General features: G+C 38.3%; 1 protein-coding gene across 1 annotated transcript in view; it reads left to right on the top strand.

The window, feature by feature from the left end:
* PRDM6 (PR domain containing 6) overlaps positions 1-23,857 on the top strand; it is a gene marked incomplete at its 5' end in the record, with an annotated part of 89,658 nt that overhangs the window by 23,888 nt on the left and 41,913 nt on the right. The gene's annotated exons all lie outside the window — the stretch shown is intronic.

The raw sequence follows: 23,857 nt of genomic DNA, 5'->3' as shown, positions 1-23,857 counted from the left end.
AGTTCTCGTTACAGGGTAACTGAAAAAGAAATAACATGGAGAAGAAAGGGAGAGACAGCTGAGGTTTGGGTGGGGAAAGGGAGAGCTAGGATATTTGAATATTTTGAAAAAAAAAACTGGAGAAATTCATGGTTTGGAGTGGATTACAGCCATTAAGCAAAACTCACCAGAGTGGAATGAGCAAGGTCAGGGAAGAAGGGATCCCTGGCAAAGTTTGACCTGGCCTGGGCGGGCCGCCTTGGATGACCCTCCTGGTTGGGCAGCAGCTCCTTTTATGTTGAAGGCCTGTTGGGTTGTGCGTCTCTGTTTCACGCTGCAGTTACCCTGCACAAACACACCAAAATTCTTTGCGTTTGTGACTGTTTATGCAGCACAACAGGAAGAGCTGATCTTGTTATTTCAGTGTAGATGGTCAGCAGGATAATTCCGACTGAAATGGAAAGAAATGATTTTTATCTTAAATGGTCCACTTTAGCCATTCACATTATTAGAATGAATGTTGCCAAATTTCAGTTTACTTTTGTGCTGTTTAGACACACTTCATATGGTGCTTTGTTTCAAAAGACCTCCAAGTATTTTTATGGAAGTATTTACAGGAAGTTTGCTTCTCAAGGGCTAAGGCAAAAATGTTATTACTCCTTTGGTAGATGCATGTATCCAAATCTGCTTTTGAAGACAAAAGCCCAACTTAGAGCTGGCATTCAATGCAATGATTTGGGTCTTTCACAGATACAGTGTCTAATTCAGAGACTTTGCTGTTTTTGGCAATCGCACTGCCCTGATTTAGGTGGGACAGAGATCAGGGATTGAAACGGCTCTACTCAGGAGGAAAGTGGACAAGCTTGACAGCAGTAAAAACCAAGACATTGCTGCATCCGGAAAATTTATGGTTAAGACCAGGGAAGTCTGGAGAGTTAGACAACTCTGCCATTTATTAATTTCCTGGCCTATGCAACATGTTTTACTTTTGAAGACTGAGCCATGACCTCTGAAAGGATATGTCTTTACTAGTAAGCTCTGTATTTTTTCTTCATATAAAATAAAGATATTCTACCTACAGTTTTCTAAAAGAGAAAAGTAAAACAAAGGGGGAAAAAGATCAATGCTTTTCCATCCAGATCTATGAAAATTTTTTATTTTTTCTTCATTCCTATTTTGTCTACACCAATGGTTTGATGCCAGAACCTCATCATTTACAAGTATTTCTCCGGAGACTGAGTGAGCAACTTATAAAACATTTCTTTAAAACTTTGCATTGCATTTTTTTTCTGAAAACTCTCCCAGTACCTTACTCAATCCTTATAAACACACACACACACACACACACACACGGACTCGTCAGCTGTGGGTGTCTTGCACTGCTAATCCAGCTGGGCTTGTAGTGTATTTTAGGTCTTAGTGAGTCACAGTCTATTTGTTTTGGTGCCTCATTTAAATTGTGGTATCATAAATCACTCCATTTTTTAATCATTTGAGTAGCAAACACCCCAAAGCATTAAAGTTAAACAATGTTAATGGGGATTTATTTTGGATGCCATTGTTTTAATATGACAAATGGCCATGCATCAAGCTGCGTAGCACAGTTTATTTATGCAGACATAATTAGGCCTTTGAAATGAAATACACAGTGAGCCATTTGCCAGAAATTCAAAGCCTATTTGACATGGTCCCTCCTCCAATCTTACTCCATGTATGTGCTTAATAGATTTAAAGCAGAATGTAAGCTAGATGGATACTCTTGGTTGGGAGAAATTGCATTTTTGCTTAGGAAATAAGTTACCGGATATTCAGAATGTTCACTTCCTCCTCCATTTCTTTGGCTTTTTAAATGATTTCCAGTAGGAAAGACTTGAAAGTTAGAAGAAAGATATTTTTGGTTTCAGACATCTGAAAAAGAGATAGTTTCCCAAAATGGTCTCACAGAAGAGAGAGGGGGTTTCCTGCTCTGAAGGACAGCGAGACCCGAGGTGCAGGGGCCAGAGAGAAATTGTGAATGTCCTTTCTCAGAGGTCTTGGAGAACAGCATGCACGTGCTCATTTTTAGGACGATGCCAGCATTATAGCATCCTATCTCTGTATGTTCATTCTGTTCTTATGTGTGTATTGGGGGAGGGGGAAAGGAGATGTAATAGTTCATTTACAGCTGACCAGATGTTATTTTAAGGTCCTAAATACTTACATTTCAGTAGTTAGGAAGTAGGTACTAAGTGGGATAGCAGACAAGTTCTGAAAATAAGGAACCAACCTGCAAAGAAATCTTACAAATTCATTTCAGCTTTTCACTCTTATTTCTGCATAACTAGGCCCAGTCGTCTTCATTAATCTGAGAGGGGGTCAGGGAGTATCAATAAAGGCAGAAAGAGAGACCAGTATTCCTTGTGTTACATCACATTTGTGGCAATCACTGTATCGCTTGCTTGGCGTGTAATGTCAAAGGAGGTAGGTGACTGCTTAAAAGTCTGAAAGGAGGGAGTTGTTGACCCGCATCATCAACCGTGATTTTTCTGTTGAAGTTTCAATGTAGCATCTCTGTAGTAATGAAGGGCCAAAAAGCCTGGCAGTGACCAGTGGACCACTACTATGTGGATGAGCATTTTCTCTGGGCTTAGCCAATTAGTTATGGAAATGGTCTTATGTCAGCCACCACCATCCCTGGGTTTGGACACACTCTCAGAACCAGCCCAGTTCTTTTAAGACATTACCAGTTCTTGAATTTCATTTTAACCAAGTTTTGTCTGTTTAAAGAAGATACACCTCCTGGATAACAGGTGATACATATTCCTAATTTTTTCTTAGAATGTAAGAAATAAGATCAATTTTAAGGAGACTATTTCTAGCCAATAACAGGAATTTCTAAAGGTTTCCTACCTGTCCCTACCTTGGTTGCCAAGAAAGAAACCTTTTAGCTACTCACTTGATCCTAGCCTCCCAAAAGTTATTGTATTGATCATAATCATTAATAAGCTTTTTATGTTGTATGTGACAGACACAAAATAGTTTCTTCGATTGGTATAAGGAAAGTTGGCAAATGTTTATTGTTTCTGTTGTTTTGGTACAAAAAACTTAGCAAATTTAACTGAAAACTCAGACTTGCAAAATTTATACAAAAGACCTCACCCTACTTTCAAAACTCACTTTCTTTTACTGCTTTTCACCAGACACACTGGGAAAATCTGACAGTTGAGGTGGAAGGAAAAAAAAATCAAGAGGTTGAGAAAAAGTTCTCATGTTGAATTCTTAGAATTGTAAGCTTGAGGGTAAAAGATCTGGAAAATGGAGAAGCGACGACTTATTTGGGGTTACAAAAATGAAAACATTGTTAGTTGTGAGACTTAATACTTCTCAAGGTTTGTTAACTTTTAAATCTATGCCTGGAAATACGATGGATGAAAGTAAAGCAAAGGATTTTGATCCTAAATCAGAACTTTTAGAGAAATGATATTCTAAGAGCTTCCTCAGGAACTATGTTACTGTGGAGCAATGTAGGATCATATCAAACCCAGGACGTGGCATACAGATTGTCACTGATAAAGTGCATGCAGTAAGAACCTCCTGAGGTAGGCCTTAGAGCTGTAGGTCTACCCCAAAGCCACTGACTCTAGGTGTCTGGAGAACACCTTGTATTACAAGCAAGCACAACAGCGTTTGAAGACATTAAATAAAGCTGATTGTGTGACTTTCCCAAGCATCTTTCTTCCTTCTAGGGCTGTGCTAGGAATGAGCCATCATGTGCTAAGGAAGGACCTGCGTGGTGATAACATCATGAATAAGGCCTTAGCAACCATGCAGGTCGTTCAAAGCCTCACTTTTAATTTGCCTTAGCTTCCTTTTTCTCCTTTGTAAAGAGAGGAATACAAATCTTACCTAGCTAACTTTGATTCGGTATCTAAATTTCATAGCATGTTGGTTGTCACATAGTAGGTTCTCTGTAAATGTATTCTTCCCTTTATTGCATTAAACAATTTTAGAGTATGAAGTTCTGTTTCACTTAGGATCTAAGCCAGAAAGAATCCGAAAATCCAGCATTTCAAACCTAAGCAATTCTAGTTTATAAAAATAGCATCTGAACTGGCTGCAGCCTACCCGCTCACCCTCCCTCCCTCCTGTCCTCCTTTTTTCCCTCCTCCTCTCTTTATCTCTTTCTCACCAGCACTTAGCCCCGAAACACATCTTGAAGAATCAGGAAACTCTCAAGCATGGGGAATAACTAATTTCTTAATACACGGCAGTGCACGAATGTTTTTGGATTACAACCAGGCGCAGGGGGTCTCTTTTTGTAATGGCTTTACTTAAATGCTCTCATTTATTTAAGTATATTGTTTAAACGATAAAGTCTATGTGTTCCATTAAAGTGTTTATAGTATTAAGAGATTAAAAATTGCATTTGAGCCAAATGATAGTCAATAAGCAGTTAGTAATTTTCCCAAGAGATCGTCTGAGAAGCTTTACGGCTGTAAAGTTGCACGTGTATTTTTTCATTCTTAGTAACATACAGTATTTGCTGCTACTATACTCTGTTTATTATGTTAAAAGAGCCTCATTCTTAATATTAACAGCATTTGCTGTGTGCCAGGCATTGTTCTGTATACTTTGCTCACATTATCCATCTAAATCCTCGAATCATCCCTTTGAGGGTAGTTTAATTAGTTCCATTTTATACATCAAAAACTGAGGCCCTGAGAGGCTAAATCTATTAAACATCATGATGTATTGTAGTCATAAATTTTAATATCTATCTTTCTCAGTAGACTGAATAAAAGCAACGTGGGATCAAAGGTCATGTCTGACTCAAATGTATATCCTCAAGTTTTGATAAATATTTGCTGAATGAACAATGATGATAGGAATTATTTTTTGATATTGAAGAGTTGTTATGGTGCCTTGTACAATGTCACATGTTTTGCATAGAGGATGACTTAGGTTTGCATCTCAGCTTTGTTCCCTAATATAAGTGTGTTGAGTGAGTTGCTTAGCCTTTCTGTGTCTCAGATGCCTGAAAGGCAAAATGGACATAACGATACTATATTTTTTGAGGTTTAAATGAGTTAATACTTATAAAGCACTCAGGACAGTGCCTAGTACAGAACAAGCAGTCTATAAGTAAATATTAGCTATCATTATTATTTCCAACTTGGGCATGTCTCATTCCAAAGTATGCGCTCTTCTTATAGCACCCCTATCTTTCTTTTTAAGATGTATTTGCATATTTAAAAATAAAAATTGTGTATTTTATATGTACAACATAATTTTATATATATTATATAAAGTGAAATTATTACTATAGCCAAACTAAATTGCATACCTTCTCCTCACAGTTACCATTTTTTGGTATGCAGTGAGCGGACCTGAAATCTACTAGCATATGTCAGTGTTCAACACTGTAAAAGTATAGTCATGATGTGTGCACATTAGCTTTCTTGATGTCCTACTTTATTTTTAAAAAATCTATTTATTCTTTGCTGAAGTATTTAGACATCATGTATACAGCTAAGTACTTCAGTATACAGCTCCACACACACAAAAAAGCCCATTGCACCTAATTGTACCTAACAAAATTAGCAATAATCCCTCCATCTAATATTCAGTCCATTTTCAGTTTCCCTTTTTACAATAGTAAAAAATGTCCTTCTACAGTTACTTAGATTCAGGATCAACTTTTTGGCAAGAATACTTCATAGAAGGGACCATGTCCTTCACATTGCATCACCTGGTGGAGTTCATCATAGCTAGCTGTCGCACTGTTAGCATCAACAAGGTGTAACTGTGTGGTACAGGTAACAGCCTGGTTGTTCCAGTATAAAGTTTTTCTTTTTTCCTTATAACCAACAAGTAGTCAGTCGTTGGCACCCTGCAGATGTCTAGTTCTCATGCACCTTTCTTCTCGAGTCTTAGCATCAGTTGATGACCATAGCTGGACTCAATTATTTCATTAGGGATTGCAAAATAGATGTTTTTGGATTCTGTCATTTCTTCTACACTCACTTATCAGCTGGAAGGGGTCTGACATCAGTTGGATACTTTGAAATATCATTTGTGTAGGAAAGGCACAATAACTGTCTCCTCCTTCCCCTTTAATTACCATTAGAGAAAGAGAGAGTTTATGCACATGCTATTTCCAATGGATGCAAATTATTTTCTAAGGGTTTTCTCTCTCTTTCTTAAAAAATATTTTTCTTTATTGTTCAAAATATTACATATATCTCCCTTGTTCTCCGCTTTGACCCTCTCCAACCCGCACCTGCCCTCCCTCCCCTAGGCCTACTGCGCTATTGTCTGTGTCCGTGGGTTATGCATATATGCATATAAGTTCTTTGGTTTATCTCTTCCTGTCCTCCCCCCCTCCCCTTCCCTCTGAGATTCGTCAGTCTGTTGCATGCTTCCATGTCTCTGGATCATCTTGAAAAAGTTCATGTAGAGAGATCCAAATTTCCTTTGTTTATTACCGGAGCTAACTTCCTACGTTGTGATCTTTTCAGCACTGAAAATGCCATTCATTAACACATGGAGTGCATAAATGTGGAGAAACACCTCGGGCCCTCAGAATTAGAATTATTGCTGGCTCAGCCTTCACATAAGGCTAAACAAATTCCTCTGTTCAAGTAACAATGAGTTATGTGGGTTTTTTGTTTGTTTCCTCTTTCTAACTTGTATCAAAGAGAAGTTTCTAAATCTTGGATGTTCTGTAAGTACCTTCTAATGGGTTTCCTTGTTTAGTTTTTCACAAGAGTAGGTATATCATCCCATATCTCTGGTTGAGCACTCTCAAAGTGTGTTGACATTTCAGGAAGCTTTGAATGTTTCTAAATGCATCAGAGTTTTGGGCTGAGTGGTTGGCCCAGACTCAGAAATGTGCTACTCAAGACAGTTTCCAAGGATGATTTCTAATGATAAAATTGTGGCTGTCTATGTACACACGCGCACGCGCACACACACACGCGCACGCACACACACACACACACACATACACATGTGTCTGTGCAGGTCAGTTATCTCTTACAGACCCTTGCCATTGTCTTATTATTGTAGAGGTTTTAATTGTTTATTAAACATTTTGCTCCCAGATGTAGTATTCACTTTTTGTTATTTTTTCTGTTTTGCTAAGATATAGATATTATATCTTTACAGTTGTTGAAGTTTGATAAATCTTACATGTTATCTTTCACAAACATTATCTAGAAGACCATTTCCTGATGAACAGAACCTTTTGTCCATCCAATTCTCCTTGCTCATGAAGTGTACAGGGTACCTATAATTATCTCCCTAATAAAGGGCCTTGTGAGGAAAGAGGGCACATTAATATTGATACACATTTTATGTTTTGAAAAGAAGATACAAAGCCAGCGACACCTAGTGTGAGATGGCTGTGAATGTGGAATCAAAACGAAATTACTTGATTGTGGAAATTGTGTTCTCCTTTGTCGTCACCTCCTTTTCCATTTAAAATAAGGTATTCTTATTATTATAGGCTATGAATTTTGCCAAACTTAGGAGAGAGTAGTAGGAATCTCATATACATTTTTTCTATACAAACATGCGTGTTTCTCCTCTGAGAGAAATAACCACTTTTGCTAGTACAAGTCATCTTCTCCTTTTGAGATGGAATCAGGGTCAAAACTTCTGCCATAGAAAAGGGGAAAAAATAACTCTGGTAGTTTACTCACATCCTTGAGGGGGGGAAAAAAGACAAAAGGACAAAACACAACCAAAATATCCTTTTTCATTAAAAGTCAGAATTAGCATTGCAAATACAATTCAAATTTCAGAGCTGTCACTTAGGGCAAACCTTTTGATAAATTGGATCTTGATATTTACAAAATCTATTAAAATACAACCAATAGTGTGTTTGTTTACATGTTGACAAGATGATATACACCCTGAAGGTCAGGGGTGATGTGAACTGTTTATGGTGTTCTTGTCAAAGTAGTTAAAAAAAAAGGAAGGGGCGCTGTTTAAAGAGTTTTGATGGAATAATGGCTTCACCACAAGTGTGACAGCAAATGAGAGGATCATCTTGAAAAAGTTCAATTGGACTGAAACAAAAATCTGTGATGTTTATCAATCAAAAGAAAAAAAAGAGGGAAAGTTTCTCTTTTTTCCATAGCACGCTAAAAAAAAAACTGGCAGCTCAAATGGAAAAATAAATAGTGAAATTAAACAGAAAACTATTGATTTAACTTCTTGGGTGGTTTATCACATGCCACAATGAACTTTTCATTCTGTCTTGTCATTTATTAATTACCCTCTTTTAATCAAACCAGTTAAGGATCACTTTACAAACTTTTGGGTTACTTCTGTATAAAGAGTTCCAACAACTCAAAGTCACTTTGTCCTATTACCAAATATCTTTCTCATATTGTCAGTCAAGCTTTAGCTCTTTCCCCTTGTAAAAACTCAAAATGTATCTGAAAAATAAATGTGGGGTTTATGTAATATTTTTTCTAGTTTGAATTTACCACTGCATTTTGATTCATTCTCTCTCTCTCTCTCTCTCTCAATTGTACTGGGTTTAATTATTGGAGATTTTAGCTCTAAAAGAATGTGGATGCATTCAAAGTCAGTTAAGTTTTTCAGTCGAGGTGTTTATTTTAGTACTTCAAATTAGCATCTAGAAGAAATGGAATAAAAATTGTAATTTCAAGAGAATAGATTAAGCTTACTTTAATGAAGAGGGTTGGTACAGTGGGTGAACAAAATATGCATTGGTATAAGTAGATGGATTTAGATGTTATATCCCTGCAATCTGTTTAGAAAGCATTTTAATTTATATATATTTCAAATTACAGTAGAAAACACAGAAAGCTAATTTATGGGCATGTTTGAATTTATTTTTGAAAGAAACTGAAATTTTTCATGTGTTTGTCATAAAATAGATTAATTAAATGAAATTAAGTCTGAATAACTGTGAACACATAAAAATTATTAATTTCATATTTCCACCAATAATTTCTAGTATAAGACTGCTGCCAAATAGTATGTGGTTTAGATCCCAGGAATTAATTCTTTGAGTATATTGCAATTAATTGGTTCATCTCCAGTTACTATTCAGTGTGCATAGTTGTGTGATAGAATGTTATAGAAGACAGTGATGTTATTTTTTTTCTTTTGTTAATCCTAACCCTAGGATATTTTTTCCTTGATTTTTAGAGAGAGTGGAAGGGAGAGAAACATCGAATGTGAAAGAGACACATTGATTGATTGCCTCCCGCATGCCCTTGACCTTGACTGGGAATTGATCCATGACCATTGGGTGCACAGGGCTGATGCTCTAACCATTTAGCATACTGGCTAGGGCAAAGACAGGGTTTTAAGAAGATGATCACATTGCAGGGACATTTAACCTGCAGTGATTGACACATTCAGCCTCCACAGGCAATAAGGACAGTCAGATCTTTCAAAATAAATGCATAAAAGGGGCAAAAAAAAATTCTTTAAGAAAAAACTCCCAAATCCCTGTTCTCCTTAAGTAATTCAGCTTTGGCTGAAAACAAATTTCTGTGGTTGTCTTGATGTAAAGATCGTGGTCATCCCAGAATTAGCCGTTGTTAAATAGTTTACATAGACTGGAAACCATAGTGAAGTAAAATATATGAAAGTATTTTGAAAACATTAAAGTCCTACACAAATGCAAAGTGTTATATGAACACGAATGAAGCCACCTTGGCCTATGTGCATGTAAACCGTTTTTCTCATCCTATTTGATGAAGGCTTAGAAATCATTAACTCAGATACCAGTGTTAGTGGAAAGCCTTGAAGGCAGTATTGGGTTGTGAAACTCGCCATCCTGAAACAGCTAAGGCTGTTCCCCCAAACAACCAAAACAAAGCAGGCATCCCTGGCTACCAGAGTGAATGCAGAGGTTTCTCCCTGAGGTGGCTCCACTCTGCGCACATGGCCAGGGTTGCAGCTCAGCTTTGTATTTAAGGCCTGTGCATTTAAGAACACTTCAGGGTGTGTCCATTAATGGTTGCTATAGATGGGATGTTGGAAATGCAACATTACCCCAAGCTACTTTTAACTCCCTAGTCCAGAGCCCCAGGAACTATTTCTAAGCCACTAAACTATTACTAATGCTGATTAATCACCCCTGACGGCTTTGAAATAAAACAAATGCTTTAAGAATTAAAGTCTCTGTGTCTCATTATCAAACTTATTAAGTCATTGCAAACTGCTGCATTTTGGATGAAATTTTAAATTCCTAGGACTCTATTCATGAACATTCACACCCCCCAACACGTACATATTTATCTGGGTTACACAAATATTAAAATAACCAGAGCAATCTATTTGGACAGCCGAGGTCAACATAATTATTTTAGGGGTTCATTTGTTTGTTTTGTTAACTGTCACACTGCCTTGGAATGTTTTTTTTTTTAATTTTTATTTTCATTCTCCTTAAGTAAAGAAAATTCAAGTATTAAAATTATATTTCAGCTGGTCTAAGGTCTTACAATAAAAATGAAACTTTCTTGTTTGACTAAGTCTCACTGTTCTGCTAGACATGCATGGGGTTTTGCAGAGGTCCCTGAAGTGGCCTTAACTAGGTTTCCAGTGAGACTTTCAGGGAAGACTTCAATATAAAGCTATATTTCCAGCCTCATCCCACTTTGAATTCAGACTTTTATCTCCTTTGGGAAATGGTTGCATTTACAAATTTTAAGACTAATATGATCATAAGACTAATACAACATTGAATGTATTTTTTGGCTTGTTATAACGTAAACTACAGAGGCCTAAAGTGAATCACACCACTTCTATTTTATTTCTGCCCTGTTTTAATGTGGGTATAGGATTCACATTGGCCAAGAATGGCAGTAGAAATATGACATTATTCACCCAATCCAGTGGACTGTTTTACCATGTAGATACCTAGGAGACCAATCAACGTGTTTCTAATGGTTATTATTTGTTTTGTAGAAAGAATGAAAATGTAAAAACAAACAAACAAAAAACACCAACTAGCTAGAAACTAATTAACTAGTAAATATAATAGATTACAAATATATTTTAGTACATTTGACTCTATTTGGGAACATTTTGGCTACAGTTTTTCTTTTTAATTTTAATCTTTTTTTTTTTTGGTGGCGAAGTGGCTGGGTATGTAATGTTATTTGGATTTTTTTCCAGTTGCTTGTAGTGCTATTAAAAATAGCACTGAATATTGCTGATCATATTTATGCTAAACTTAAAGCAAGAGAATCCGTATTGCAGGGTATTCTGTTTCCTTATAATTTTCTAGCTGCCATTCTTTTTGATACTATTTTTTGATGTTCTCTCTCTGTCTGCCCCCTCTGCTCTCCTCACATGCTCAGAGTTCTGCCAGCAAAGTGTGCATGGGAACCTAAGCAGCTGAGGGGCACCCCAAATTCATAGCGTGTTGCTGTGATAAAAGCCCACATGTTACAGCCAGGCTTCTGGGGCTCCAATTTGAGCTCCATCACTTTCTAAATGACCCTATAATCTTGTGCAAGTTACTTCTCTTCATGCTTCAGTTTCCCATCTGTGAAATAGGTGAATGGATGGCTGTGAGGAGGAAGGGGTATGATATATGGTGCATCTTTGGAACCATCCCTGGCAAAAGTAATCACTAGATAGGCATTTGCTGTCATTTCCCAGTATGCTCATTTCCCCGTCACGTGAACGTTCATGTGCACAGTAGGATGAGGATAAAGGGGCCTAAATTGGGAGTCTAGAACCCTGAGGTCTGGACCTGGTTCTGCTCTGATTTAGTGTGTAAGGTGACTGTACAAATCACTCTAGGAATCCTGGGATCATCAGATTTTTTCATTTAAAAGAGACTTTTAACATGACCCTGACGTTTTACTCATGGATATACAAACCAGAAGATCCACAGAGCTTGAAATTACTTGCATCTAGTACATCAAACCCATACTTTTATAAGTATTATTGCTTATGATGAGGCTAACATGAAAAATTGATTTAAGGAAGAATATTCAATACATAATGGTACGGATAGTGTAAAGAGAAAGCAAAAATAATTTATGTCAGTGCTGAGGTAAGGGAAATCCTGCCTACTCCAAGTTTCAAATATGGAGAGAGAACTGGATGATGGCCCACAGGATTTTCTATAATTAAAGATTTTTTTTTTCGTTCATGATTATATGGCCAAAGATTTAAAAAACTTTGTAGGCCCAAGTTTTTCCTAGTCTAGTAACTTTTAAAAAAATCAGAGCACAGTGAATATTGGTTCAGCATCTGACAGACTCTGGAATCCTAAGTGCAAAAAGAAGCAGTAGTTGGCGATTGCACCAAGTTGAGGGAAGTGTGAAATGCACTTTAGAAGGAAAAGACAGATATGAAAACCCAAATGTCAGGAATGGCTCTGATAGTGGCGGGTTATCTTATCAAACGCCTATGAACATTTACTCATTCACTTTCAGCCCAGATGGTTAAGCGCCTGTATCATCTCCTCTCCTTATCTGTGTGTACACACAGGTAAACCCGGCTGCACACAGTAGCACGTGTTTGAAATGTTATAGATATTCTGAATCTGCTTTATTTGAGTCATGCTTTAGGGCTCTGGGGAAGCTGGATGCTTTAAGGAGAACTGTCAGTTTTCTTAAAGCAAAGCCGACATCATCAGAATGTTCAGGATTTGGGCGTATTAGACATCACGTGTTTGGTTTGCCCCTCCTCCTGCTTTTTAAAGTGTACTGGGTCATTTTTTTAAGTGAATAAAAATGCTAATAATAAATTTGCACCTCTTTGACAAATAAGTAAAAGAACAGCTTGTTATTATTCTCTCCAACAAGGGACCCAACCTGGCCCAAATCAGCTTTAAAGTATAGTATGGAATCGCTCGGTAGGTTCTGAAAGCCATTTTTTTGCCCCTCCTCCTGCTTTTTAAAGTGTACTGGGTCATTTTTTTAAGTGAATAAAAATGCTAATAATAAATTTGCACCTCTTTGACAAATAAGTAAAAGAACAGCTTGTTGTTATTCTCTCCAACAAGGGACCCAACCTGGCCCAAATCAGCTTTAAAGTATAGTATGGAATCGCTCGATAGGTTCTGAAAGCCACTTTTTTTAGGTGATCTATAAACTGATCTCCTCCTGGGGACAATCCAGGAGGAGTACTGCTTGAATTTACAGATAAAATTGACTGAAAGCTAGGTCTTGCCATTGTGTTATTAAATTAGCATCCATCCCCCCCCCCCATAATTTTTGTTTTTTTGCATCGTGAGCTTCAAAGAGAGGAGAGTGTGGGCCCTAGGGCCTTTGCTATTCTTGAATGGGTCTTTGGAGAATTGTTTCTTGATTGACACATGCTGAACCCATCTTTGGTGAAATAGGCGTCACTCAGTGTGTGCAGGCTGTGCGGACCCTGGTGACTTAATTTTAAGTCACTGCATCTCCTATTTTGAATGTAATGACTGATCCAACGGTCCTTAAAATGTGGGGACTTCAGGACTTTGGGTTGTTATAGGCACAGAGTTGACTTGAAAGATGACAGAGATTTGGAACCAACATTAATTGAACTGAATAGGAGAGAAAGGAGCATGAGGGTTGGGCAGGGTGATGGGGAGGATGACCTGGAAGGAGGAAGGGTTAGGGTTAGGGTTAGGCAAAAAGGAGCTTCAGGAATAGTCTGCATTTGAGATAAAGTACTCAAAACTGGGTTATAAAACCAAGGAAATAAAACCATGAGAAGCACCATAGAATTTGTACTTTAACTCAATAGCAATATTAGTTTCTATAATTGCCCTTGTAACAACAACCAGAGTTAATCCTAAAAAATAATTGACTTCATTTTTACAATTTGTTTGTGAAAAGATGCTGACATAATTGTAGCTATTATTGCAAACTGCAGCAAACCCTGCATGTAATTTTTTTTTAAAAAAGAAACTGTGCAATTGGTATTCATAGCTGATATCAAACCATTCAAAAATATTCTAAGCACTGTTGCAAGCTCATAGACCTCCTAAGTGACATAACTTCAGATCATAATTATTTCATAATTACTGTGGCTTGTGAAAAAAATTAGTTAAGTTCTAAGATATAGTAACATCTGTAACTTGACATTGTCTGTGCTTGGCCAAATCGACTTGCCTGTATTTTCTTTCACAAAACATTTGGTCTCAATTGTAGTTTTCTTTCTTTAAAAAAAAAAAGTTCAGAAAAAGTTCAAAATGACATGATGAAATATATATTTGTTTGGAAAAATGATCTGGTTATTACTCTGGCAGCTATCTTAAATTTTTAGGGTTATGTGATATAGTTTTTATATTAATACCATCTTTGAAATTTATTTACGTGATGTAACAGCTCCAATGGTTGCATTACATCCTTGAAAGCAAAAATGTACAAACTAGCCAAGATTTATGCAATGTCTAAGCGAGACAAAATTATTTAAGTAAAAAGATATTGGGTTTTAATTATGCCATTTAGAATTTGACATGTATTTAATTTATGGAAAAAGAAATTCAAAGATCGTTTATAGAACAAAAATACTCTTACCTAATAAAAAGGTGGCAGATATCTTCATAAGGCTACATCATTTTGCTTTCTAAAGAGAGCAAAGTTCTGAGAAATGGGTTTTATGAATGAGACAATCTTTGTATGCAGTCCTCCCTATGGTGCATGGAAACGTTATTGCATTTACTCTTGCTGGGACTTTGGTTTGTAAATGGTTTACTAATCAAGAGAAGGCAAGGTGTTAGTTCTTAAATACATTATAATTATAGGTATGATTGTTTCTGAAGTTATTTATTGGCCTAATCTTTCATCAGACATGTCCCTTCTTTCAAATTGAACCTCAGATTCTAAGTTAAACATTTTTGTAAAAATAAAGTCAATTATTTTTTAGGGCTACTTCTGCTAGTTACTCTATTGAGAGAGAAAAGTATAAATCCTGTGAAGCTTCTCATGATTTTACTTTCTTGCTTTTATGACCCAGTTTTGAGTAATTATATCCCAAACTTAGAATTGTTTTGTAAAATAATTTTAAAAATCCACATACATACACATACACATACACACACATATATACAGGGTGTTCCAAAAATAAGAATGTATATACACTTTGAATAATGATCAATTCCAATGGGTTAATCATCTGAAAAGAAAGAAACATTGGAATTATTATTCAAAGCATGTATACATTTTGGGGGATATATGTATATATATGAAATTCTGATTGTTTTGAGGATGTAGGACTAATATTATTTTTCCCTTTAAACTATTATTTTAACTTAAAACGAAATCCAGTGTGAGCCAATGAAATAAAACTGAGATGACTTAGAAATTTATTTTCAAGTTTGAATGTACCTCAATTCATATTTCAATCATTATCGGATACCTTGGCATTTATATTTTTATTTCAAAACAATTGTATAGAGTTTTTTTAGAATTTGTTGTTATTTGACACTTTTAGTATTTTATAATACAGGATCACTGAAACTACAGAAAAAATAATTTTTATTTTCTAGGAATTCTCTTTTGTAGCTGTGTCTTAGTCACTATTCTTCACTCTTTATATGCCTTATTTCTGTAAATCCTTGCACAGCCTCTGGGATGATTATTCTCTTTTTACACATCAGAAAACGAACTGGAGATATTAAGTAACATGCTTAACGTCACGCAGCTGAGATTTGATTCCTGCTCTGTCCAATCCCACTTAACACACACAGCCAAGGAATGAAAATCCTCTTGTCATTTTCTTTTGTACTTCGTTTTTCAGAAATATTGAAACCCACCAGTAAAAAGCAGTAATAATGGTGTTATTTATTGAGCACTTACTATGTGTCAGACACATGCATTATTTCATTTCATCCTCACAAAAGCCCTTTGAAGTTGCATTAACATCTTTCTCATCTTACAAATGAGATAAGTGTTTTGCCCAGGATGACACAGCTCCTAATTGCTGAATCCAAGATTCAGACCCAGGCTGCCTGATTCTGCTCCAATACCCTGTCTCCATTTCTCTGAAATCCAAGTGTATACATTCCACATTGGTATAATTGAGTTCACTTACAATTATGTGGAATTTTAAAACTATAATTGCTTAAGAGTTTTTTTCTTTTTTTAAAAAAGTATGTTTCTATTGATTTGAGAGAGAAAGAGAGAAGGAGAGGAAAACATTGCTGTGAAAAAGAAACATCTATCAGCTGTCTCCTGCACACCCCCTACTGGGATCAAGCCTGCAGCCCAGGCATGTGCCCTGACCAGGAATCAAATTGGTGACCTTTTGGTGCATGGGACGATGCTCAATCAACTAAGCCACACTGGCCAGGACAAGAGTTTATTCTTGAGTTTATTATAGAGTGTAGAGTTATACACTATAGGTTTGCAGACATAAATTATAATTAAATTTGCACAGTTCTAATGAAAAAGTATGTGACCTACAGTTATGTTATTCTGCCCCCCCCCCCTTATTGGGCATTGCAATATTATTATTTATATTCTCAAAATGGTTGTATTATGGCTTTTATTCATCTGGGTTCCAGCAGCTACATACTTAACTATTTATTTATTTTTGTTAAACCTCACCAGAGAATATTGTTTTTCATTGATTTTTAGAGGGGGTGGGGAAAGAAGGGAGGGGGGAACAGAGCAAGAGAGAAAAAGAAACATCGATGTGAGAGAGAGACATGATTGGTTACCTCTAGCACGTGTCCTGACTGGGCCGGGATCGAACCTGCAACCCAGGTACATGCCCTTGACTGGGAATCGAACCCTCTACCCTTCAGTGCTCTGGATGGCACCCTAATCATTGAGCACACCAGCCAGGGCTCCACATACTTATCTTTAAGACATATTCACATAGTCATCAATTCATAGGATCATAGGTGTTGGGCTGAAGGACCTCAGAGATCATCTTACTTAATAGCCATACTTCACATCCGAGGACATGCAGAGTCAGATAAAGTGGCTTACCTACATCACAAAGTTAGCATTGCCCAAGTCAGAATTAGAACCCAGGATTCCTTATTTGTAGCTCATCTACCAATGACTAATATAAAGGTATGAACCAGAGAAAGGTAAACAATGCTTTAAATATATAACCTTTATAGCTTAAAAAGCAAATGATTCTGTTGGATGGACTGATTTAATGTGATTATATACTTTCTTTTTAGTAGGAAAAAATGAATGGTGCCATCAAGGTTTTGATCAAAGCTAAATGGGGATGCTTTGGAGTATTAATAACCATTGAGTCACTAAATCCAGAATAGGCAGTGGTTAATGTCCACAGAGCTGAAAAACTGAGCTGCCCGGTGTGATCTGGCCCACTCACAGGATGTCTAACCTAAAAATATCAGCCTTATGAAATAAATCACCAAACAACTCCATTCCAGTGGTCCTGGAAATATGGGCAGAGATTTAGGCGTAACCAATACATCAAAACAGTTGCAATCAAATACGAAGTGAAAATGTAATAAAGGGAGCATAGGAAGCTCAGGGTAAAAATGAGACCAATTCAGAGATCAAAGAAACTTACCAGTTTTTGAAGAGCACCTGAAACGACGTACATAAAACACCCCAAGAATTCTAGCTCTTCTACACATGCCCTTATCTCCTTTTCACTTCATCCAGTACTGCCCTTCTCTGCGAATGTGTGGAATTTTGCAGTTGTGTGTGTGTGCACACGCATGCATGTGTGAACACACCCCCTTTGAGAATCTACTGAAATCTATGGACTTAGATGTCAATACATCATTTTCTTGAAATTTTAGGGTGTTTGTGGCCCTGTCTGAAACCTCTCTGTGGACCCCAGTGTTAGAGGTCTCTTTCTGTTCTTTCTTTGGAAATAAATGCTTCCTGTGGAAAGAAGTGAATCCTAAGTCTTGTCTAAAAATGAGGAAGTGTACAGGTTATAACAATGTGGTAATTAGGTGGTTGCCTTTCTTGGTGTTGACATTAGTCTTTCCTTTGCTAACCAGAGGATTTGCAGACCTCATACCCCAGACATTCAGGTTTGTTGGGTCTCTTGCTTGGATTTCCGAGGAATCATGCCTCATGGACTTGACTGCCTGTCCAGGAACACAGGACCGTCTCTCCGTGAGACAGCGCCATGTGCCAGTGCCAGCTGCACACTTGCCAGCCCTCTGGCCCAGCTGTGTGAAGGGAGCTTTATCAACAAGCCCAAACCAGGGCTGAGGAGATGCCTGGGCCACTTCCGCTTTTTGAGGCCCTTGATATATGGAAAAATGGAAAAAAAATACCCAAACAGGGTTACAAAAACAGGGATATACTTTAAATGTTTACCTTTAACAACTTAATGCTTTCAATACCAGAAAGATATAATTGTGCTATTCATAAGTTAATTACAGGATTTATAAAAATGTTAATTTATGGCTCACTTCAGGCAGTGTGGTCCAGTCAAAGGACCCACGATTGGAGTGTGTAAAGAAGGCCTCCTATTAATCCTGTCAATCTGTCTGGGATTGTATGTATAACCTCATTTGAAAATCACTTCAAAGGCCCACATTGAGGTTCTTCATGGATTGGCCCTGCTGGCATCCCCTGGAGAGGATTCGCAGAAAACTCTTCTGCAGGAGGCGCTGGGGTGGCCCTGTCACCAGAATCCCCACCTTCTCCCCTGAGCCCACCTCCTGAGGAGGCTTGTCCTCTTGTCCTGAACTGCAGGGACACAGTCAGAGCCTCAGCCTGGTGCTGTCCAAGGACCCAAACGGACCATGTGTGCAACAGGAAGTCCCAGGATGGTCATTTGTCCTCCCAGGATGACTTCAGCATTTGTCATGGTTCCTTGAATTTCTTTCAAAGGGCATTATGCCCCCATTCAAGCCTCAGTTGAAAGTAAAGCTCAAAATGCAAATAATCTTTCTGGGAGTAGCACCTTGACCTAGGTTCCCGGCTAGGAGAAAATCTCAGCTACTGGGGTCCTGGTGCAAGTGAGCACTGGACCCCATGGAGAGGGACTGAAGCAGGATGGAGGGTAGAAAGAGAGTCACCTACAGGGAAGGCTAGGAGGAGCAACAATAACCCTCAGCAGGGGGCAATTTGGGGAGTTGGGATGGGAGGAGGGATCAACATTGGCAGAGAGGCAGGTATGTGCCAGGCTCTGAGTAGCCTCTGGCCTTGCCATTATCTGAAGTCTTCATCCAACTGTTTTGCAGTGGACTCAACTCTTCAGAGACTGTTGGGCATTTTTAAAGAAACTTAAGTGTTCTAAAAGATAAATATGTGAAGGTGATGGATGTGTTAATTAATAATATGTGGGGGTGATCCTTTTACAATGTATAACATAGCAAATCACCATGATGTACACTTCAAATACCTTACAATTTTATTTGTTAATTATACCTCAATAAAACTGGGGCGGGGGGGAAAGCCCAAAGAACTGGAAAAGATAAGTATTAATTTTAGCCAGTGAGGCAAAGCACACTTCAAGTAATGTTGCATCCCTTAAAATTCTCCCAGTTGGATTTCCAACTCTGCTTGGCTGTGTTGGCCTGCCCAGAGAGCAGACAGACATGGTCCAGCCCTTAAGGCTTGGGTATCCTTTAATCTGTATCCTTGTGACTATCCATCCTTTCATCTACCTATCCATCCACCTACTCACCCTTCCATCCATCCATCCATCCATCCATCCATCCATCCATCCAACCAACCAACCAACCAACAACCAAACAAACCAACCATCCAACCAACAAACACACATTTATTGAACACCAGGTTCCTATAGTAAGCTAAGGTCTGTGTTAATTGCTAGGGATACTGTGTGGCAAATAAGACAGATTTTATCTTTGCCCTCATTGAGGTTATAGTCTGGCAGATTTTAATCAAGTGTTTATTTAATGCTGCCTTCACAGTCCAGAATTTGTTTAAATAACTAGTTTTAACTCGTTACATTCTGTTGTTCTTTTTATAAAATTATAATGGATTACCCTTCCCATACCTAGTAATCCAATTCTAGACATCAAATGTCCAAAATTTGAGTGGGGAAAAATCTACAGATTGTGGTGCTGGAATAAATGTCTTGTGATTTATGTGTGTATCTCTCCTACTGAACTATAAATTATTTGAGGGTAGGGACTGGGTCTTAAGTTTTTAATGCCCTGCATTAAGCAGAGTGGCTGGCACATAGGAGCTGCTTACAAAATGTTTGTTGAAAGAGTGCTGCCTGGAAGGGCAGCAGTGTACCTTCCAGGCTCACCATCACTGCCGTCACATTCTATCCTTGGTACTTCACCTTCTGTATTTTGATAGGGAGGAGACCTATGGCAAACGAGTGTGTTTGTTCAGTGCTCTGTACAACTGTGCAACCCTTCCTTCAAGAAAAATGGTTCAGAGAAGCCCAAATCCATCTCTGTCCCATGTCTCTTGTTCCAGGACAAACTTAGCGTTTCATTCGGTTTTTCCTGTAAACAGTTATGTTGGGAGGAGAGCAACTTCGGGGCTCTCCCTCGGGACCATGCCTGGCCTGGGCCAGTTGTCACCCGCAGATGCTCACTTTCTGGAGCACTGTGAAACTGAGGGTTCATAGTGTCTCTGCCATTGTCCTGGGATCCTGGGCAGGAAGGTATAAATCGGGAAATGAATGTCTCGACTTGACGTAAGGAATGTCTCCTAAATTTAAGACCTGAAAATATGTTTTGTGCCCTGGACAGATGGTCACTTTCCCTCTAATAAAGTGTGTCTGACAATCACACTTTATTGGTGTGGTTAGGAAAAGAATGTCGTAGACTTAGGAAAACATAATAATTTAAAGAGTGACACATTTCAGCGAAGAAATAAAGCTGTAGACTGCTCTGAAAAGAGAGTAAAACCATAGGAAACCATTACTTCATTGGGACAAATATTTTGTGTCTTCAGAAAGTTCTTACTAAAAAAAACCACGGGTGAGTTCTAGGGCATGGTGTGTGCGTCTGCGCATACATGGAAGTTGCCTCTGTCTGATTTTTCAGGGATATTCCCTACTCACTACCATGTAAGCATTTAATATGATTGCTGTCTACATAGCAGTTTGCACCTAGGCTCTGGTCCAAGCTGTTTCTTGGACATCGTGTTCCTCATTAGCTCCCACGTTGAAGTGTAAAACCAGTAACAGTTTTCACCAAGGTCTCTATGGTCTTACCTAGAATTTATAAACCGGAAGTTTCCACTACAGTGAGGGTTAAACAGTACTCCATAGATGCATTGCATGAGCCATTGAGAATTCGAGTGTGTGCCACAGTGTGTGAACTAACTTTAGTGTGTTATTTTATAGTTCTCCGGTGCAGAGCTGTTTGGTATACTATTATGAATAATGTGCAGATCCCATCAGCTCACACTGGTAATATTTCTAAAATTATTTTAACAAAATGTTCCCCTTTCCTGTTTGATGGAAAACTAAGGTTTTGTTTTTCCAAATGGAGGAGCGTGTTCGCTCGGATTTCCCTGTAGTTTATTTTCCAAAATTGATCCTTTCTCGAATACAACATGTTTTTGCTGTTTACTTTTTTCACAACTCACATTTACCGATGTGAGAAAGGATGGTGCATTTCTGCTAGTCAGTGGGAGACCAGCCTCCAGGCAGGATGCTCTGACGCGGAATGCTGAGGTCTAGTGCCACTGATCCCTTTCTAGCTCAGCAAAAGTGAAAATGAGAGAGAAGAGGCCAGGTGGGGGGCGGTGCTCATTGGGAACTGGGGTGTTTTACTCATTCATCTCAGTGTATGGAGAAAAACGTGGTAACGTGAGCTGTCTTTGTCACACACGCAGTTCATGGCAGCAATCTTTATAAGCGACCCCCCCCGGCACTTAATAAATACGACAAGATACAGGCTTCCTTGATAACTTAGATCTCAATATTCAAACTTCTGTGAGAGTTTTTCTTCATTTACACAGATTTCTCTCCCCTGAACAAACGTCCATTTTTAAACGTGGACTCGTACATATGAAACAAGTCTGCACAGGCTCCAAATTCATGTCATTTGTAAATATATTTAATAGAAGTCAGGACTTCTTGTTGGTAACCTTAAAAACTGGATTTTTAGTAAACCAAACAGAAGCAATTTTTAAATGGGTGAGTTCTGTCGAAGAATTTTGGAGTTTGTGAAAGACATTGATGAGGATACTAAAAAAAAGAAATGAAAGAAAGGAATGGCCACATGAAACTATTTCTGAGGCTGTTCTTAGCAATGCAGGGTTAGCAGCATTTTCCTTTTTCGTGTTGATGTTGTGTGGACATGGAGACAGTTGTGCACTGTGGATATTATTGCTGCCACGGAGGAGAGGGAAAAAGAGGTCTGCAGCCGAGCCTGTGGATGGCACCAAGCCAGTGCCCTGAAAAATGGCAAACATGTCACAGCTAACAGCTGGATGCAGAAATATTTCTCTTTAATTTGGACGGATAAAATTTTTTTCCCAGCAGGGCGCTCTCGGAAGAGTACAACATCAAAGAGGGCGGGTCTCACCAGTCAGACATCAGCTGGCTCCGGGATGGAGCAAAATGAATGAACTGTCAGGACTTTTCCAGCATCGAGGCTTCTGCCAAGTGAAAAGTTAAAGGTTCAGTGGCTTGTTCAGATCGCAGACAAAATCCTGATAATGGAAGCCTAATTCTCCCAAGTCTTCCTCTGATCAACAGGCAGAGGATGTCTGAAGAGGACCCCAGGCTGATGGATGGCAGGCTTCGTATTGATGGCTGCTGGCGTCCCCGGAGATAAGTGGGACTCAGCCATTGTTCAGCAGCTCTCGGGAGCGCCCAGATCTCTGGGCTGGAATCCCAAGTCACCCAGTCTCTCCTGCTAGCCTGACACATACCAGTCTCCGACCCACAGTGTGACCAAAATACCCGTTTCCATTTCTTCACGAGGCCGGCGCTCTGCGGCAGGCTTCGCAAACCCCGCAAAGGGTGTTTTACAGTTTATTGACACTTTTCAACTGTTTTTCTGATGACCATATTTCAGTCTTGACTTATATGTTAGTATTATCTGCAAGCTCAACATAAACCTCTAATGATTTTCTAATATTTCTGGGACTTGATGAATGTGAATTGACAAAGTACAGTATATAGCTTTCTATCAGCATTACTGAAAATACCGAGACGGTGTATATAACCATTACTCATTTATTTTATGGGGCGTTTATTACTTGCCCTTTGAAGCCTCGTTTCAAAATCTTGCCATTCTGAGCATTCCAAAACAGTCCAAACCAAAGTAAGAGGAAAGAGTTTTCTTATGAGAAATAACAACAAAAATACATTAATTCTAATGGAGGGAGGAAAAAGAAATGATTGAAATGAAGAAAAACACCTATCGTATTATATACTGGAGAAAAAAGTTGGAAAACTGAACACAAATAAATAGGGCCACAGTAGCTAGTATTTGCTTTAATGAAGAAGCTTTTCTTGTAAAATATGCATATTCATCTACAAACTTTTGCCTCACCTGGTTTTTGATGTTCCTGGCCTTTATGGCCCATTGCCAGCGGAAGGAGAGTGGTTTAATACGGTGTTGCGGACTTGTATCTTTATCCATAGCATGGTTGCTTTGTATAAATTTTACTGACAGATTAAGTAATTCTCACTAAATTGACACTTACTCTGAAAATAGGCTTGCTTTATAAATGCCATTATTAATCATTATGAACATTTTTATGGCCCTCCTTTAGAGAATTTTAGATGCTTTTAGAGGAAAAGCTGTACTATTTCTCTCTGATAGGACAACTGGGATGTGATGAAAATAGCAATAATATGACCACCTGTGATTCAGGAGGGTTTCATCCTTGTCACACTCATGAACTGTCTGACTGTGGGCAAGTCATTTAACCTTATAGCCCAAGGTTTCTTACCTGGAACACAGAATAATGTTCCAGCCTGCTTCGAGGTCAGTTAGAAGGCTCAAGTAAGCCTGTGGAAGTATTTCATAAACTAAATCCTACATAAATATATATGA

The sequence above is a fragment of the Myotis brandtii genome, unplaced genomic scaffold, assembly GCF_000412655.1.
Source record: "Myotis brandtii unplaced genomic scaffold, ASM41265v1 scaffold1076, whole genome shotgun sequence".
NCBI classification, from domain to species: domain Eukaryota; kingdom Metazoa; phylum Chordata; class Mammalia; order Chiroptera; family Vespertilionidae; genus Myotis; species Myotis brandtii.
The sequence above is the reverse complement of the archived record's forward strand: the minus strand, read 5'-3'. Positions and strand labels throughout refer to the sequence as shown.